At 38.7% G+C, this 7,254-nt stretch overlaps 1 pseudogene; it reads right to left on the bottom strand.

The window, feature by feature from the left end:
* Positions 1-308: 308 nt before the first annotated feature.
* On the bottom strand, positions 309-427 carry LOC111739552 (annotated as a pseudogene).
* Between the last annotated feature and the right edge of the window lie 6,827 nt (positions 428-7,254).

Raw genomic sequence — 7,254 nt, 5'->3', positions numbered from 1 at the left:
CTCACATTTGCACCATCCCAAGTGACTTGATGTTTCAAGGCCTTTATAAGGTTTCTCTTTTGGAATGCCCTCCTTTCTAAGTCTGCCTACAAGATACCTCTTCTTTGTTTAAAAAAAAAAAAAACCCTACCTGTGGGGAGTAACGGCTTAACGAGCACGTGTTTCTTTTCGGGATGATGAAATATTTTGGAACTACAGAAAAGTAGTGGTCACACAACGATGTGAGTGTACTAGATGCCACTGAGTTGTATACTCTAAAAAAATAAATTTTATGCTATATGAATTTCACCTCAATTTTTTTTTTTTTATGCCTACAGCACCCAGTCTTCCTAGGCGGTCTCCCATCCAAGTACTAACCAGGCCCGACCCTGCTTAGCTTCTGAGATCAGACGGGATCGGGCTTGTTCAGGGTGGCAGGGCCATAATCACCTTAATTTTTAAAAAAAGAAAGAAGACTACTTAATGACTTTTCCTCTGGGAAGACTTCCTGACCTGCTCTTCCTCGTTGCCTCCTATTTTCCTTTGCGCTCCCATGACCCCTAGCAATAAACATATTAGGTGCTCAATAATTATTGAGAAAGTAGGAGAGATAAGTGGAAGGATTCAGTTGCCCTGCATTGAAGTGCAGTGGCTGTAACACTTGGAAATGGATGTCAGATACTGTGGTCTCGTTATTAATTGCCGCCTCACTATTTCACAGCAGCCCAGTCCTTCAGTTTCCTTTCCCTGTGATTAGTCAGGTAAAGTAGGCACCCTGGTATGGGGTACTTGATTCCCACAACTATTTCAAGACAATCCTATTGCCAAAGAGAGCTTGGAAACAGTGATCATAACCCGGGACTGCACTATGAGCTCATAGGAGCATGATCACCAAGGAAATCTTACTTTGTGGAACTCACATAGCTGCTTGGCAGTGCCTTTAATCCACATGGGGACCATTCCTTCCATTTCAGAGCAGGCAGGACTTGATCCAGTGAGAAAAATGAGACAATTTCATAGTCTCTGTTAAAATTGTAAATTAATCTTTGACTCAGCAATTCCACTTCTAAGAATTTATCTTACAGATGTAAAAAGATGCATATATCAGAATGTTCATAGCAGTATTGACTGTAAAAGAAAGACTATAAGTAACTATAAGACTACAAGACTAAATGTCCATCAGAAGGAGGATGCTAAATAAATTATGTAAATCTAGATCATAGAATACTATTCAGCTGTTAAAAAGAAAGGTAACTTACTATGGACTAATATGGAATGATCTCCAAGATATGTTGTTTAATGGGGAAAATGATGTGCATATGTCTCATACACATATATATATATGTTCTTAAAAACAGTTTTATTGAGGTATAATTAACATACAATAAGCACCATATTTCTAAAGTGAACATTCATTGTAATCAAGATAGTGAACATATTCATCATCCCCCAAAATTTCCTTGTGCCCTTTTGTAAATCTCTCCCTGTGACCCCTTCCCACCCCCTCATCCCCAAGCAACCACTGCTCTGCTTTCCATCACTATAGGTTAGTTGGCATTTTCTAAAATTTTATTGATGGCATCATACAATATGTACTCTTTTGGAGTGGGTTTGGCTTCTTTCACTTAGCATAATTATTTTGAGATTTATCCACATTGTTGTGTGTACTGAGAGGTGGTTCTTCTTTATTGCTGCCTAGCATTCCACAATTTGTTCATCCACTTCTCTGTCGTTGGACATTTGAGTTGTTCCCAGTTTGGGGCCATTACAAATAAAGTTGTTATGAATATTCATGTTCATGCCTATGTATGGACATATATTTCCTTTTCTCTCAGGTAAATACGTAGGAGTGGAATGTCTAGATCAACTGCAAGTGTGTGTTTAGTTTTGTAAGAACTCACCAAGTTTTCCAAAGTATACCATTTTACAATCCAGTCTATGAGAGTTCCAATTTATCCACATCCTCACCAACATTTGGTATAAGTCTTTTAAGTTGTAACCATTCTCATAGGTGTGTAGTGATGTCTCACTGTGGTTTTAATTTGCATTTCCCTAATAACTAATGATGTCAAGCATCTTTCATGTGCTTATTTGTCATCTATATTTCTTTTCTGGTGAAATGTCCAAATCTTTTGCCCATTTTTATGGGTTATTTTCCATATAGAATATTGGTAAAGATATTCAGGAAGATAGTATGAGCTGTTGCCTCTGAAAACAGATTGAGCAGACTGGAGGTCATAGATGAAAGGGACTCTTAACTTCTCACTCACATATACTGCCTATTTTAAATTGTTTAAATTATAGTTTTAAAAAGAGAAATAGGCTGCTTTGGAAAGTGTCAGTATTGAAAGTATGTTTTTTAATGGATGGGTGGAGACTGTTCTGTTTAACCAAGAGCACTTCAGAAATTCCACATTGGTAGGAAATTGAAGCCCTGAAGCATTAATGGAAGCTTGAGCATTTTACATTGAATCATACTTAATCATTTATGGTCGTGCATGAGTGACGATGATGACATCTGGTCCATGGCTCCTGTAAGACTCCATCAAGCAGGATTTGGTATTTATATTCAAGTGAATACCATTCCAGCTTTTTAATTTCTTTCCTCTTCCCTGCTGAAGGTGGCCTATGGAAAGAGAACCAAGAGTGTCTTTCCCAGTTCATCTGGGATGACAGGTTGGGCAAAGTTTCCTTCTCATTGCCTGCTTTCTGCTTCCGGCCCTACTTCCCACCTGGGACGTGACTCAGGTTTGTAGGTGTGTTGCCGACCCTGGGTAGTTAAATGCCTCATTCACGTTCATGTCCCTTTAGAAAAGTGGTAGTGAATTAACAAGAAATGCTTTATCTTCTAAGACCTCTTTGTGACTCTATTCTGGTCCTGCTCTTTGATCCGACCCACTAATCAGTTCATAAAAATTTTACATAAACTAAAATTTATCTCCTAGCCTAGGCTGGGTTCTATCAGATTAATATTTAACTCCAAAAGAACGTGGACATTTGCCTTAAGGAAGTCCTTTATTCCAGGGAACGATCTATATTGTTGTCATTATCTGAATGCTATTGATATTCTATGAAATTTTATTTCAGCCTACAACTCCCTTTGTTGAAAATGGCAAATTCTTATGGAGCAATTCACTGGTTCGGCATCTAAGCTTTTTAAATTGTTTTCCTCTGATAAAATAATATGTGTTTATTAGAGAAATTAGGATCAAATAGAAAAAAAAAAAAAACAAGAAAAATAAAAATTACCAATTTCTCCAACATTCTATGATGATGGCTGTTACACTTGGCATGTTTTTCATTTTTAAAATATCTAAACACTTGCATGCACTTTTTAAAATTGGAACACATATTATCTTGTGCCCAAATATTTTCATGTGTTACAGCATGCACAGCTTCTTACGTCATTAAATTTTCATATTCAGCATACTTTGCAGTGGCTGCACTGAATTTCAATACGTAGACACCCATCTCCTGACTGTTTAATTGTATAAATATAACCAACACCCTATTTTTTAAACTATAAAGTGGTTTCCAGTTTTTATCACATTATAAACACCTGAGCTACACTTTGATTTTTCTTTTTTAAAATCCTCAAAGCAGAATACATTCTGCCAACTCCCATGCTTCTGTCATGTCTGCTTTCTTTCTGGGCGTGTGTGCGCATTTGTTTGTTTTTGTACTGGACGCAGATGAGCTCTCCAGTTTGCCATGAGGCATGTCTAGGCTATTTCTAGTGGATATAAGAAGTGAGCCCAAGGAGGATGGCGCCAGAGTGGAGAGAGTAGCACTCACCTATCGAGAGTGGGCCAGAAATAGTTTTCGCAGAAGCAGGGCTGAGGGGGACAACTAAATGACCTTCTGTGAAAGGTTCCTTTTTAAAACTCTAAGTCTCATGGTCCCCCGGTGCTGTCTATTCTTTGGAACACTCCACCTCCTATTTGTTGATTCATTACTATGGTTATTCTCAATCTTTGTTGTGTATTAGGATTACCTAGAGGAAAGAGTGGTTTAAAAATTTTTGTATGCTAGATCTACCCGAAGAAGTTTCAATCCAGTTGGACAGGGGTGGAGCCCTCTAGGTGATTCCATCTTGCAGCCAGGACTAAGAGCCTCTGCTTTGTGGCTTCTTACCCTCCAGTGGGGCTTGAGTTGCTGGCCTTGGTGCTGAATCTCTCCAGGCCACAGGCTAATCTTAGGGTGTCCCCCTTTCCACTGGGCTCTGTCAAAGTCATAAGCAACTGTTTCAAAAAATGCTGATGCATGGAGGAAGCAATATCCCAGCTCACTCTGTGTGATTAGGCCGAAAGATCAGCATTTCACCGCAGCTGCGTCCACCTCCCCAGACAGCCAATTAGCTGCAGAAACAGCAGACACGGCCTATCGGAGCTCTTTCAGGGCTGAGCTTTTAATGCCCAAAAGAAAATTATGTAACTAAACAATACTACATTCATATCAGGCAAAAGCATCTTGCTTTGGGTTGCAGTCTATGCTTCCTGGAGAAAGAGGGCCTCCCCTTGGACCTGGAACTTGGTAGGAGCTGGATGGTTGGAGAAGAGGAAGGAGGATGCTTAGCATTCTGGGGATGCAGCCAGCTATGGTGGGAGGAGCATTACACCCAGGGCCAGAAGATGTGGGTTTGAATCTCATCTCTACTTTTGCCTGGCAGCGTGACCTTGCAATTAATCCAGTTAATGGTCAATTCCTTCTCTATAAAATACAGATAAAGATGGCTACCATAATTATGCTCTAGTCACATTGTCAGAGTTATGTGAAGTAATGCTCATCAGTATATCAGCATAGCCAAGGATGCAGGGCTGACCTGCCAGAAGAGAGAATTGTGTGTGTGTGCTAATGGTCAGAAACCAGGCTTCCTCTTATGCCTGCTTAGTCCCACCTCTTGCTCAAATGGGAGAGGAGAGAACACTCAGGGGTGGCTGGCAGCCATCTTCAACTAAGGGAAAAGAAGGTGAGATATCTTCTGCGTGGTGCCAGCGGGCAGGCAGGTAGAGCCCAGCAATCAGTTTAACAAGCCCTCCAGGCGATTCTGATGCATACTAACATCTGAGAACCACTGCTCTAGAGTATTTGACCACATAAATTTCCGCATTGTATTTAGCCATTTTATTGTAGGTGGATTTTTTTTTATTTTTATTTTGGAACTATTACAGATTGTGCTGTTCTGGAAACTCCTGAACATGGGTTTTGGGACACATACGTACTCACTCTTCTGAGGTTGTATATACCTAGGAGTAGGATTGTTGGATTATAGGTTGTGTATATATTCAGCTTTAGCAGATACTGTCAGTTTTCCAAAATAATTGTGCCAGTTTCTATTCCCATGAGTAATGTATGAATGTTCCAGTTCCTCTGCATCTTCATTAACACTTTGTGTCAGTCTGAATTTGCATTCCTCTGATAACTAATGAATTTAAGCATTTTTATATGCTCACACTATTAAGATACCCTTTGTATAGTGCCCCTCAACATTTTATGCATGTATTAATTGAATTTTTTTTCTAATTAATTTTGCCATTATTGGATAAATACATTGCAAATATACCCTCCCGTTCTGTAGCTCGTCTTTTCACTTGCTTAATGGTGGTTCTGATGAATAGAAGTTTTTAATTTTAATGTAACCCAACTTATCAATTTTTTTTCCTTTACAGTGGTGTTTTTTGTATCCTGTTAAGAAATCTTTGCCTACACCCCAGGCCAGGAAGATATTCTCCAGTATTTTCTTCTAGACTGTATTTGTTTTACTTTTCATACTTAAAACGATAATTATCCTGCAGTTGATTATTTCTATGTAGATACGAGGTAGAGGTCAAGATTCATTTTCCCATATGGATATGCAGTTGATTTAACATCATTTATTGAAAAGGCCATCCTTTCCTCACTGCACTGGTGTGTCAACTTTGTCATAAATCAAGTAACCATGTATGTGTGGACCTTTATTCTTTTCTACTGGCCTATTTTTTCTGTTCTGAATTAATACCCTTCTGTCTTAATTACTGAATTTTATAATAAGTCTGATAGTATAAGTCCTGCAGATTTGTTCTTGTCTTCAGAATTGTCTTAGCTGTTCTTGGTCTTTTGCATTTTTATATAAGTTTCAGAAGGGCTTTGTCAGCTTCCACAAAATGTCTACTGAGTTTTGGTTGAGATTATGCTGACTCTATAGATCAATTGGAAGAGAATTAACACCTTTACAATATTGAAACTTCCAGTCTATGTACATGGTATTTCCTTCCTTTAATTTAGGCCTTGTTAATATTTCAGTGCCTTTTACTGGCAGAGCCTAATGTCTGTCTGAATACTGTCCACATGCACAGAGCCCCTTTTTCTTTACAACCTCCCTGTTATTGGGGGCAATGAGCAGGATATAAAACTGAGGGCTTACACCTCACACCCATTATAGTAGTTACTATAAAAAAGAAAAGAAAAAGACCAGTGTTGGTGAGGATGTTGAGAAATTGGATCCCTTGTGCACTGTTGGTGGGAATGTATAATGGTGCAGCCACTATGGAAAACAGTATGGCAGTCCCTCAAAAAATTAAAAATAGAACTATTATGTGACCCAGCAACTCCCTTTTCTGGGTATATACCCAAAAGAATTGAAATCAGGGTCTCTAAGAGATATTTGCACACCCATGGTCACAGCAGCATGATTTACAACAGCCGAAAGGTGAAAGCAATCCAAGTTACCCCTTATTGATGGATAAATGGATCAACAAGATGTGGTATGTATGTACATGGGATATTATTAAGCCTTAAAAAGGAAGGAAATCCTAACACATGCTACAACGTGGATAAACCTTGAGGACATTATGCTAAGTGAAAGAAGCCAGTTACCAAAAGACAACTGCTGTGTGATTCCACTTACATAGAGTACATAGAGCAGTCAAATTCTTAGAGGCAGAAAGTAAAATGGTGGTTTCCAGGGACTGGGGGATGGGAGTAATAGGGAGTTGAGTTAAATGGGTACAGAGTTCCATCTTCAATCTGGAGATGGATGGTGGTGATGGTGCACAACAATGCGAAGGTACTTAACACTGTGTGAACTGTACACTTAAAATGAGTAAGAAGGTAAATTTTATGTTAGATCTTTTTTTTTTTTAACCACAATTTAAATTTTTTAAAAAACTGTGGGCTTAAAACTGATTTAGGAAGGATTCTTTGCTATCAGGGTAAAAGGCAAAGATGTCAATTTTTATTCTCTGGAGGACATGGCTCTATGTCCTTGGATAATAACTTCAACATTTATAAGCCTTT

This window comes from Pteropus vampyrus, unplaced genomic scaffold (assembly GCF_000151845.1).
Source record: "Pteropus vampyrus isolate Shadow unplaced genomic scaffold, Pvam_2.0 Scaffold50, whole genome shotgun sequence".
Classification (NCBI taxonomy): domain Eukaryota; kingdom Metazoa; phylum Chordata; class Mammalia; order Chiroptera; family Pteropodidae; genus Pteropus; species Pteropus vampyrus.
This window is presented reverse-complemented; position numbering and strand designations above follow the sequence as displayed.